The sequence below is a fragment of the Grampus griseus genome, assembly GCF_964374135.1.
Source record: "Grampus griseus genome assembly, chromosome: 9".
NCBI lineage: Eukaryota > Metazoa > Chordata > Mammalia > Artiodactyla > Delphinidae > Grampus > Grampus griseus.
Genome location: NC_139003.1, coordinates 63,105,525 through 63,119,123, shown reverse-complemented (window position 1 = coordinate 63,119,123; position 13,599 = coordinate 63,105,525).

Genomic DNA, 13,599 nt, shown 5'->3' with positions numbered 1-13,599 from the left:
TGGCTGCTTCCCACTAGCTATCAGTTTTACATTTGGTAGTATATGTATGTCCATGCCACTCTCCCACTTCATCCCAGCTTACACTTCCCACTCCGTGTATCCTCTAGTTCATTCTCGACATCTGTGTCTTTATTCCTGTCCTGCCCCTAAGTTCTTCAGAACTTTTTTTTTTTTTTAGATTCTATATATATATGTGTTAGCATATGGTATTTGTTTTTCTCTTTCTGACTTACTTCACTCTGTATGACAGACTCTTGGTCCATCCAACTCACTCCGAATAACTCAATTTAGTTTCTTTTTTATGGCTGAGTAATATCCTATTGGATATATGTGCCACATCTTCTTTATCCATTCATCTGTTGATGGACACTTAGGTTGCTTCCATGTCCTGGCTATTGTAAATAGAGCTGCAATGAGCATTGTGGTACATGATGCTTTTTGAATTATGGTTTCCTCAGGGTATATGCCCAGTAGTGGGATTGCTGGGTCATATGGTAGTTCTAATTTTAGTTTTTTAAGGAACCTCCATACTGTTCTCCAGTGTGGCTGTATCAATTTGCATTCCCACCAACAGTGCAAGAGAGTTTCTTTTTCTCAACACCCTTACCAGCATTTATTGTTTGTAGATTTTTTTTTTTAACATCTTTATTGGGGTATAATTGCTTTACAATGGTGTGTTAGTTTCTGCTTTATAACAAAGTGAATCAGTTATACATATACATATGTTCCCATATCTCTTCCCTCTTGCATCTCCCACCCTCCCACCCTCCATATCCCACCCCTCCAGGCGGTCACAGAGTACCAAGCTGATATCCCTGTGCTATGTGGCTGCTTCCCACTAGCTATCTACCTTACGTTTGGTAGTGTATATATATCCATGCCTCTCTCTCGCTTTGTCACAGCTCACCCTTCCCGCGCCCCATATCCTCAAGTCCGTTCTCCAGTAGGTCTGTGTCTTTATTCCTGTCTTACCCCTGGTTTCTTCATGACATTTTTTTTTCTTAAATTCCATATATATGTGTTAGCATATGGTATTTGTCTTTCTCTTTCTGACTTACTTCACTCTGTATGACAGACTCTAGATCTATCCACCTCATTACAAATAGCTCAATTTTGTTTCTTTTTATGGCTGAGTAATATTCCATTGTATATATGTGCCACATCTTCTTTATCCATTTATCCGATGATGGGCACTTAGGTTGTTTCCATCTCTGGGCTATTGTAAATAGAGCTGCAATGAACATTTTGGTACATGACTCTTTTTGAATTATGGTTTTCTCAGGGTATATGCCCAGTATTGGGATTGCTGGGTCGTATGGTAGTTCTGTTTTTAGTTTTGTAAGGAACCTCCATACTGTTCTCCAGTGTGGCTGTATCAATTTGCATTCCCACCAACAGTGCAAGAGAGTTCCTTTTTCTCCACACCCTCTCCAGCATTTATTGTTTGTAGATTTTTTGATGATGGCCATTCTGACCGGTGTGAGGTGATATCTCATTGTAGTTTTGATTTGCATTTCTCTAATGATTAATGATGTTGAGCATTCTTTCATGTGTTTGTTGGCAATCTGTATATCTTCTTTGGAGAAATGTCTGTTTAGATGTTCTGCCCATTTTTGGATTGGGTTGTTTGCTTTTTTGATATTGAGCTGCATGAACTGCTTGTATATTTTGTAGATTAATCCTTTGTCAGTTGCTTCATTTGCAAATATTTTCTCCCATTCTGAGGGTTGTCTTTTGGTCTTGTTTATAGTTTCCTTTGCTGTGCAAAAGCTTTTAAGTTTCATTAGGTCCCATTTGTTTATTTTTGTTTTTATTTCCATTTCTCTAGGAGATGGGTCAAAAAGGATCTCGCTGTGATTTATGTTATAGAGTGTTCTGCCTATATTTCCTCTAAGAGTTTTATAGTGTCTGGCCTTACATTTAGGTTTTTAAAACATTTTGAGTTTATTTTTGTATATGGTGTTAGGGCATGTTCTAATTTCATTCTTTTACATGTAGCTGTCCAGTTTTCCCAGCACCACTTATTGGAGAGGCTGTCTTTTCTCCATTGTATACTCTTGTCTCCTTTATCTAAAATAAGGTGACCATATGTGCGTGGGTTTATCTCTGGGCTTTCTATCCTGTTCCATTGATCTATATTTCTGTTTTTGGGCCAGTACCATACTGTCTTGATTACTGTAACTTTGTTTTATAGGCTGAAATTAGGGAGGCTGATTGCCACAGCTCCGTTTTTCTTTCACAACATTGCTTTGGCTATTTGGCGTCTTTTGTGTTTCCATACAAATTGTGAAAGTTTTTGTTCTAGTTCTGTGAAAAATGGCATTGATAGTTTGATAGGGATTTCACTGAATCTGTAGATTGCTTGGGGCAGTACGGTCATTTTCACAATGTTGATTCTTCCAATCCAAGAACATGGCATATCTCTCCATCTGTTTGCATCATCTTTAATTTCTTTCATCCATGCTTTACAATTTTCTGCATATAGGTCTTTTGTCTCCTTAGGTAGGATTATTCCTAGGTATTTTATTCTTTTTGTTGCAGTGGTAAATGGGAGTGTTTCCTTAATTTCTATTTCACATTTTCATTCATTAGTGTATAGGAATGCAAGAGATTTCTGTGCATTAATTTTTATCCTCCTACTTTACCAAATTCATTGATTAGCTCTAGTAGTTTTCTGGTAGAGTCTTTAGGATTCTCTATGTATAGTGTCATGTCATCTGCAACAGTGACAGCTTTACTTCTTTTCCAATTTGGATTCCTTTTATTTTGTTTTCTTCTCTGATTGCTGTGGCTAAAACTTCCAAAACTATGTTGAGTAATAATGGTGAGAGTGGGCCACCTTGTCTTGTTCCTGATCTTAGTGAAATGGTTTCAGTTTTTCACCTTTGAGAACAATGTTGGCTGTGGGTTTGTCATATATGGCCTTTATTATGTTGAGATAAGTTCCCTCTCTACCCACTTTCTGGAGGGTTTTTATCATAAATGGGTGTTTAATTTTGTTGAAAGTTTTTCTGCATCTTTTGAGATAATCACATGGTTTTTATCCTTCAATTTGTCAATATGGTGTATCACATTGATTGATATGCATATACTAAAGAATTCTTGCATTCCTGGGTTATACCCCATTTGATCATGTTGCATGATCCTTTTAGTGTGCTGTTGGATTCTGTTTGCTAGTGTTTTGTTCAGGAATTTTGCCTCTGTGTTCATCAGTGATAGTGGCCTGTAGTTTTCTTTCTTTGTGACATCTGTCTGGTTTTGGTATTAGGGTGATGGTGGTCTCATAGAATGAGTTTGGGGGTTTCTCTCCCTCTGCTATATTTTGGAAGAGTTTGAGAAGGATAGGTGTTAGCTCTTTTGTAAAAGTTTGATAGAATTTGCCTGTGAAGCCATCTGGTCCTGGGCTTTTGTTTGTTGGAAGACTTTTAATCACAGTCTCAATTTCAGTGCTTGTGATTGTTCTCTTTATATTTTCTGTTTCTTCCTGGTTAAGTCTCTGAAGGTTGTGCATTTCTAAGAATTTGACCATTTCTGCCAGGTTGTCCATTTTATTGGCATATAGTTGCTTGTATTAATCTCTCATGATCCTTTGTAATTCTCCAGTGTTAGTTGTTACTTCTCCTTTTTCATTTCTAATTCTATTGATTTGAGTCTTCTCACTTTTTTGCTTGATGAGTCTGGCTAATGGTTTATCAAGTTTGTTTATCTTCTCAAAAAACCTTCTTTAGTTTTATTGATCTTTGCTATCATTTCCTTCATTTCTTTTTCATTTATTTCTGATATGATCTTTATGATTTCTTTCCTTCTGCTAACTTTGGGGTTTTTTTGTTCTTCTTTCTCTACTTGCTTTCAGTGTAAGGTTAGGTGGTTTATTTGAGATGTTTCTTGTTTCTTGAGGTAGGATTGTATTGCTATAAACTCCCCCCGTAGAACTGCTTTTGTTGCATCCCATAGGTTTTGGGTCATTGTGTTTTCATTGTCATTTGTTTCTAGGTATTTTTGGATTTCCTCTTTGATTTCGTCAGTGATCTCTTGGTTATTAAGTAGTGTAATGTTTAGCCTCCATGTGTTTCTATTTTTACAGATTGTTTTCTTGTAATTGATATCTAGCATTGTGGTCAGAAAGGATACTTGATATGATTTCAATTTTCTTAAATTTACCAAGGCTTGATTTGTGACCCAAGATACGATCTATCCTGGAGAATATTCCATGCGCACTTGAGAAGAAAGTGTTTTCTGTTGTTTTTGGATGGAATGTCCTATAAATATCAGTTAAGTCCATCTTGTTTAATGTATCCTTTAAAGGTTGTGTTTCCTTATTTATTTTCATTTTGCATGATCTGTTCATTGGTGAAAGTGGGGTGTTGAAGTCCCCTACGATGATTGTGTTACTGTCGATTTCCCCTTTTATGTCTGCTAGCATTTGCCTTATGTATTGCGCTGCTCCTCTTTTGGGTGCATAAATATTTATAATTGTTATATCTTCTTCTTGGATCGATCCCTTTATCATTATGTAGTGTCCTTTTTGTCTCTTGTCACAGGCTTTACTTTAAAGTCTATTTTGTCTGATACAAGCATTACTACTCCAGCTTTCTTTTGATTTCCATTAACATGGAATATCTTTTTCAATCCTGTCACTTTCAGTCTGTATGTTTCCCTAGGTCTGACATGGTTCTCTTGTATACAGCATATATATGGGTCTTGTTTTTGTATTCATTCAGCCGGTCTGTGGCTTTTGGTTGGAGTTTTTAATCCATTTACATTTAAGGTAATTATTCATATATATGTTCCTATTGCCATTTACTTAATTATTTGGGGTTTTTTATTATAGGTCTTTTTCTTCTCTTGTGTTTCTTACCTAGAGAATTTCCTTTAGCGTTTGTTATAAAGCTGGTTTGGTGGTGCTGAATTCTCTTAGTTTGTGTTTGTCTGTAAAGATTTTAATTTCTCCGTTGAATCTGAATGAGATCCTTGCTGGGTAGAGTAATCTTGGTTTTAGGGTTTCCCCTTTCATCACTTTATATATGTCCTGCCACCCACTTTTGGCTTTCAGAGTTTCTGCTGAAAGATCAGCTGTTAACCTTATGAGGATTCCCTTGTATGTTATTTGTTGTTTTTCCCTTGCTGCTTTTAGTATTTTTTCTTTGTATTTAATTTTTGATAGTTTGACTAATATGTGTATTGTTGTGTTTCTCCTTGGATTTATCCTGTATGGGACTCTCTGCATTTCCTGGACTTGATTAACTATTTCATTTCCGATATTAGGGAATTTTTCACCTAAAATCTCTTCAAATATTTTCTCAGACCCTTTTTCTCTTTTTCTTCTGGGACCCCTATAATTTGAATGTTGGTGCATTTAATGTTGTCCCAGAGGTCTCTGAGACTGTCCTTAATTCTTTTCATTCTTTTTTCTTTATCCTGCTCTGCAATAGTTATTTCCACTACTTTAACTTACAGGTCACTTAGCCATTCTCCTGCCTCTGTTATTCTGGTATTGATTCCCTGTGGGGAATTTTAAATTTCATTTATTGTGTTGTTCATCATTGTTTGTTTGCTCTTTAGTTCTTCTAGGTCCTTGTTAAATGCTTTCTGTATTTTCTCCTTTCTATTTCCAAGGTTTGGGATCATCTTTACTATCATTATTCTGAATTCTTTTTCAGGTAGACTGCCTATTTCCTCTCTATTTGTTTGGTCTGGTCAGTTTTTACCTTGCTCCTTCATCTGCTGTGTGTTTCTCTGTCTTGTAATTTTGCTTAACTTACTGTGTTTGGGGTCTCCTTTTCACAGGCTGCAGGTTCGTAGTTCCCATTGTTTTTGGTGTCTGCCCCCAGTGGGTATGGTTGGTTCAGTGGGTTGTGTAGGCTTCTGGGTGGAGGGGACTAGTGCCTGTGTTCTGCTGGATGAGTCTGGATCTTGTTTTTCTGGTGGGCAGTACCACGTCCAGTGGTGTCCTTTGGGGTGTCTTTGACATTATTATGAATTTAGCAGCCTCTCTGCTAATGGGTAGGGTTGTGTTCCTGTCTTGCTTGTTGTGTGACATGGGGTGTCCAGCACTGTAGCTTGCTGGTCGTTGAGGGGAGCTGGGTCTTAATGTTGAGATGGAGATATCTGGGAGAGCTTTCTCCATTTCATATTGTGGAGCTGGGAGGTGTCTGGTGGACCAATATCCTGAACTTGCCTCTCCCACCTCAGAGGCACACGCTTGACACCTGGCGGAGCACGAAGACCCTGTCAGCCACACAGATACCTCAGGCCTCACCACCCCAACCAGCCTTTAGGTGGCTCTTTCTGTAATATGATATTGTTGGGAGAAGTGATATATAAATGTCAATTAATTTCAAGTTGGTGCAAGTAATATTTGGGTCTTTCATTTCTTACTGATTTTACAGTACATTCAGAATTCAACCCTTAGTTTGTTGGCTATTTATATTGACTCTTTTTTCTTCATTACATTCTTCAACATTAATAAACTAATACCCCTTTATTTCATATTCTTCAGGTATGTTCTTATTCTATTTTTAGTTTTCTAATTGTTGAATAAGGAACTTTATTTTCAAGGTTTTTTCCTCTTTTTTCAGTAAGCACATTTTAAGGCTCAAAATTTAACTCTTACTGCTACTTTGGCAAATTTTGATATGTAGTGTTTATTTATGTTTAAATATTAAAGAAGTTTTCTTTTTTTATAAAGCATATATATATTTTTTAACTTTAAAATATTTTTTAATTAAAAAATTTAATTGAAGAATAGGTTGATTTATAGTATCATGTGAGTTTCAGGTGTATAGCACAGTCATTCAGTTATATATATATTCAGTGATACATATATATTCGGTGATATATATATTCAGTGTTTTTTATATATATATATATATATATTCCTTTTCAGATTCTCTTCCCTTACAGGTTATTTTAAAATATTGAGTAGAGTTCCCTGTGCTATACAGTAGTTCCCTGTTGGTTACCTATTTTATATATAGTAGTGTGTATATGTTAATCCCAACCTTCTAATTTATTCCTCCCCCCACCCCCCTTTCCCTTTAGTAACTATAAGTTTGTTTTCTATGTCTTTCAGTCTTTTTCTGTAAATAAGTTCAATTGAATTATTTTTTTGTATTCCACATATAAGCAGTGTCATGTGATATTTGTCTTTCTCTGTCTAGCTTATTTCACTTCATATGATAAACTCTAGGTCCATCCATGTTGCTACAAATGGCATAATTTCCTTCTTTTTATGGCTGAGTAATATTTCTTATATATCTTCTTTATCCATTCATCTGTCGATGGACATTTAATTTGCTTTCATGTCTTGGCTATTGTAAATATTGCTGCTATGAACATTGGAGTGCAAGTATTTTTTCAAAGTAGAGTTTTCTCTGGATATATGACTAGGAGTGGGATTGCTGGGTCATATGATAAATCTATTTTTAGTTTTTTTAAGTAACCTCTCTACTGTTCTCCATAGTGGCTGTGCCAATTTACATTCCCACCAACAGTGTAAGAGGGTTCCCTTTTCTCCACACCCTCTCCAGCATTTATTGTTTTCAGATTTTTTGATGATGACCATTCTGACTGGTGTGAGGTGACATCTCGTTTTAGTTTTAGTTTGCATTTCTATAATAATTAGCGATGTTGAACATCTTTTCATGTGCCTTTTGGCCATCTGTATGTCTTCTTTGGAGAAGTGTCATTTTACATGTTCTGTCCATATTTTAATTGGGCTGTTCGTTTTTTTGATATTGAGTTATATGAGTTGTTTGTATATTTTGGAGATTAAGCTCTTTTCGGTTGCATCATTTGCACATATTCTCTCCCATTCTGTAGGTTTCTTTTCATATTGTTGATGGTTTCCTTTGGTGTGCAGAAGCTTTTCAGTTTAATTAGGTCCCATTTGTTTATTTTTCTTCTTATTGCCCTTACTCTAGGAGATGGATCCAAAAAGATATTGCTGCAATTTATGTCAGAGTGTCCTACCTTTGTTTTCCTCTAGGAGTTTTTGAGTATCTGGTCTTACATTTAAATCTTTATTCTATTTTGAGTTTATTTTCATGCATGATGTTAGAGAAGGTTCTAATTTCATTTTTTTACATGCAGCTACCCAGTTTTCCCAGCACCATTTATTGGAGAGACTATCTTCTCTCCATTCTGTATTCTTGCCTCCTTTGTCATGGATTAATAGACCATAGGTGCATGGGTTTATTCCTGGGCTTTCTGTCCTGTTCCATTGATCTATATTTCTGTTTTTGTGCCAGCACCATGCTGTTTTGCTGACTGTAGCTTTCTGGCATAGTCTGAAGTCAGGGAACCTCATTCCTCCAGCTCCGTTTTTCTTTCTCAAGATTGCTTTGGCTATTCAGGGTATTTTGTGTTTCCATACAAATTTTAAATTATTTTGTACTAGTTCTGTGAAAAATGCATTTCTCCTTTGACCCATAATTATTTAGATGTGTGCCTTACAATTATAAATAATTGTGATTTCTTTATTAATTTTTATTGATGATCCAAATATAATTTCATTTTAGACATAGAATTAATCTGCATAAATGGTAATGGTTTTATGCTATTTATTGAGACTTGCTTTGTTTTACATCAAAGGGCAGTGCTACTTATGTTTTCTCACTTTTGGTGAACCAGCTTATCATTTTTGCTTGCAATAAGAGAACACACTTAAAACTATAAATCGTTTTTTATTAATGAAATTACTTTAGGAAAATTGATTTGAAACTGTCTAGTGGGTCACTTTATTCTTTCTGTAATATGCAGTTTTTTTATTGCTTGATTCTTTTAAAGAATATAATAGTTATTAGGATGGGCTATATTGTCCTATAATTTAAAAAATTCTCATTACTTTTAAAAATCCATTCTAATTTTCTTATTTTAGACGTTTCACTGAAATCTTTAATCATTTATCAGTTATATTTGTTGACCTTTCGTATATTTTAAGAGTATTTTTTAATATTAATAAATTTAAATGTGAATTTTCTCTTTACCTTCATCATTTCATCATCTGGTTTTGCTTGTTGTTTATTTGCTTGTTCTGATTGCTTGTTTCTTCAGTTGCTAACATTTTGAGCTCATTGCTTGCTAATATTGTGAGCTTATTTACCTGGTTTATTTTTCTCCCTCTTTGTGTTTTGCTCTGTCTCTCTCGCTCTCCTCTGTGTCTCTGTCTTTCTTTCTGTCTTTCTCAGTCTCTCCTTCTCCAGTGCCACTACCACATAAAATTTCATGAGTAAGAGTTTTCATTTTAAATAATTTATGAATACTCAGATTTGATGCTGTTTTGTCTTAATTATCAAGGAAAATACAATTTTGGTTAGGTGTAGGCTTTAAAAATTATTTATAATACTGTGTATTATCAAACTATATGATCCGTATAATTTCACTTTTTATACTTAATTATAATTAATTTTTGTTGCACAATTCATTTTTGAGGAAGAGGAGGCAATCTCTGTACTCATGGGAAAAGAGTAATTTGGTTAAAATCTTACACATTAATACTGTGGTTGTCAGTGAATAAGTGGATAAAGGAAATGTGAGATATATATTATGTATGTATATGTACATACAATGGAATATTATTCAGCCATAAAAAAGAAGGCAATACTGCCATCTTTGACAACGTGGATGGACCTTGTTGGCATTATGCTAAGTGAAATAAGCCAGACACAGAAAGATAAATACTGTATGCTCTCACTTATATGTGGACTCTAAAAAAGTCAAACTCACTGAAGCGGAGAGTAAAATGGTGGTTTCCAGGGAGGGGCTGGAAGGTGGGGGAGAAAAGAGGAGATATTTGTTGGTCAAAAGGTAAATTTTCAGTAAAAAACATGAATAACTCTGGGGATGTAATGTGTAGCATGGTGACTATAGTTACTAATACTATATTGTATGCGTGAAATTTGCCAAGAGACTCAACCTTAAGTATTCTCACCACACACACACAAAAGTAGCTATGTGAGGTGATGTGTATGTTAATTAGCTTGATTATGGCAATTATTTCACAATGTATGCCCATATCACATCGTCACATTGTATACCTTAAACATTTACTGTTTTTGTCAATTACACCTTAATAAACCTGGAAAAAATTTAGTGATCTCTAACTTCCCAGTTTTTTCTTTCATGGATTGTGTTTTTGATGTTATACCTAAAAAATTGCTGGCAAACCCAAGGTCACCTAGATTTTCTCCTAAGTTATACTCTAAGAGTTTTATAATTTTGCATCCTACATTTAGGTCTGTGATCTCATTTGAATAATTTTTGTAACAATTTTATCTGATTCATGGCAAATTTTTCTAGTGAGTGTTTTTAATCTGCCACTATTTTTTACCCAATTTCTTCCTTCCCTCCTCCTCTTTTTCCTTACAGTACTTTTGTATAAAGTCCATGCTAACTCTTGTTTACTTAAGCCTTAAGTGAAATAAGGTAAGTTCTTACTAGATGAGCTCTTTGAAGGAGAGTATTGTAAAATTGTGGACACAGATGATTTCCATGCTGGTGGCAGTTCTTCCTGGTTTACAATAAAGTTCTTAAATTTCTCTGGGTGTACTATCTAACATTTAGCTGCCTCTACCAACAGAAATTGTCAGCTATCTTATTCATAGTGCAAAATATTTATCCTTCTCTCTTACTAAGAGGCTACTTCCTGGAAACCATACAGAAGTATTTAGCTTCTTGTGGTTTTTTGTGCCTTCATCTTTGCTTATTCTTTGTGACAAACTTGATCCAGGAAATGTCCTGCCAATATTCCAAGTACTCTCTTCTTATTATTCAAGAATAAATATTTGGCTTCTGCTCCTGAATATGACATCTACATTTGAAGAACAGTGTTCCACCAGTTTTCTTTCTGAACATCTGTCTGCATGCAACATCACTTTTATTTTATTTCACATCCTTTACTTTTCTATTGTTATTTGGGACTACATGTGTATTTTAGTTCTGTAGAAGGTAGAGTTTTCATTTCTGTTTTATATCCTTTGCTATTCTAGGGTGATTTTTGACTGGTCAAGGGGACAGCGTTAATTTTACTGGTGCCATATTCCCTATTTTTCTCTCTCTCATTTATTTCTCAATCAGGGATTTACTGAGGGCTAATTGCATTGCTGGAGAGTCATTAAAATTGATCTCTTCTCCGACAGCAAAAAAAAAAAAAATAGAAAAGAAAAAACCTGTTGGAGATGATAAACTGTAAGAACTGGAGCGACCTCTCCACTCCACATGCATATGAAGTAATTAAAACCTTATAAGGAAAACTTATACCTTATGGCAGTTCAATATAATGATTGCAGTTAAAAAAATATCCTAATCTCTGGGGAATTATGCTTTTCATTAAAAAAAATGAACTACTGAATTAATTAAGAATCAAAGTGGAATTTTGGAGTTACAGATTTGCTTTAAGCGATTTAGACATGATAAAAAAATAACAAAAGCTATTATTTATTGAGCACTTACTATGTGCAGGGTGCTACTCTACGTCCTTTACAAGGGTAAACTTACTTTAATTTTAACCTGTGCAGTAGGTACTATAATTCTCCTCAAATTATAGATGACAGAACTAAGATTTAATGAGGTTATTATAACTTGCCTAAAGGAACAGTGGCAAAACAAAAGCTACCACCAACCACTGCTAAAAGACAGTCTCGTGGCAAAGGTAAATGACATTTTACATGTGTTTACTCATTTACTCTTTTATCCATTTATTTATCCAACAAATATATAGATGTGTACTCAGTGATAGGCAATGTGTTAGGTTTTAGGTGCACAGCAGTAAAAACAAGATCAAAACAGTCCCAGTCCTTATTGAATTCACAGTTAAACATTAAGCAGGTAGACATTCAGCAAACAATAGCACACATACATGAAAAATAACGTGTGCTGACATTTGATAAGAAAAGTACATGGTCTGCAGAAGTATATAACATAGACTCCAAGGTATTCTGATGGGTGGGTCATGATTAATGTGAAGAATTCAGCTTTGAAATGGAGTGAGAAGGATAAAAATGGATTAGATTGGCAAAGGGGTTGAGAATAAAATTCCAATATGAGGAACAGCAGCACATGTACAAAGATCCTAGTGTAGGAGCACATCCTATTTGAGGAACTAAAAGTAGGTCAGTTTATCAAGAATTCAGAACAAGGAGAAGGAAATTATGACTGATGAGGTCAGAGAGGTTATTGAGATCAGATTGTGTGGCTTTGTATTCCATATTAAGCACTTTGGATTTTGTCATAAGAGCATGGGGAACTACTGAAAGTTTTAAGCAATAGGATGAAATACATGATTAATCTTGCAGCAATAAGAAGATCATTTTAAAGATGGGAATTATCTGAAGAATGTTTCAGTATTCCAGGTAAAAGATGATGGTTTCTTGGACTAGAAAGGAGAAAATGTAGATGGAGAGAATTTAATTGAATAGAGACATGTTAAATGTGTTCAAATGAAAGAACTTGGTGAATGATGGGGCTGTGGTATGATAAAGGAATGAGGTATTGATGATGACTGTCAAGTTTTTGGCTTGAGAAACTTAAAGGAAGATAGTGTCATTCACTAAGCTAGAGAACAGTGGAAGGAAGACCATATTTCTTGCAGAAAATCGATTGTAAGTTACCTTGGAGACATCCAAAGCACAAGGCCAAGTTGGCAGTTTGATGTGAAAGTTATAATCTCAAAGGATAGGTTTTAGCTAGAGATATCCATGTTGATGATTATTGACATCATCATTTTGTATGAAATATCAAAAGGGGAATTTAAAAAAGAAAAGAGAAGAATGCCAAGCATATATATATTTTTTGTGTGTGATACGCGGGGCTCTCACTGTTGTGGCCTCTCCCGTTGTGGAGCACAGGCTCCGGACGCGCAGGCTCAGTGGCCATGGCTCACGGGCCCAGCCGCTCCGCGGCATGTGGGATCTTCCTGGACCAGGGCACGAACCCGTATCCCCTGAATTGGCAGGCGGACTCTAAACCACTGCGCCACCAGGAAAGCCCTGCCAAGCATATTTTTAAGGCATTCCAACATTTAAAGGCTGGGTAGAGGAGAAGAAGCCTGCAAGCAAAAAGACAAATAATGAGAGTTAGAAAAAAGAACCAGGAATGTGCAGCCAGGGGGACAGCAGGAGAGAATGTTCAACATGTTCTGACTTTAGGCATTAAAATTGCTGCTCTCTGTCATGGAAAGCCCTTCTCCCGTTCACCCTCAGCTTCACTCCATCACTTCCCTGTCACATTAACATTAAATCTTTTCTTACCACTTAGTTTAAATTTGCATTTCCCACCCAGACTCACCCCAGGCTACTCTTTTTTCTCTCCTTTGCTTTATTTTCATCTAATGTATTACTTATTTAGTTTTTTGTTATGGATCTCTTCTCTATGGGCTATGGTGGGTGTACCTTTCATTCACTCTAGTATCCCCTATACCTAGTTTAAGGCCTGGCATATAGTGTGCCCTCCAGGAATTAATAACTAGCAGTGAGTGATTGAGTTGGTAAATGAACAGTAACAAATACCACTGAGAGGGCAAGAACATAAGGCGAGAATTGATGTGTGTCAACTGGACTTGGTGTGGTGGGAGCAGTAGCCAAACTGGAATGAGTTGGAGAG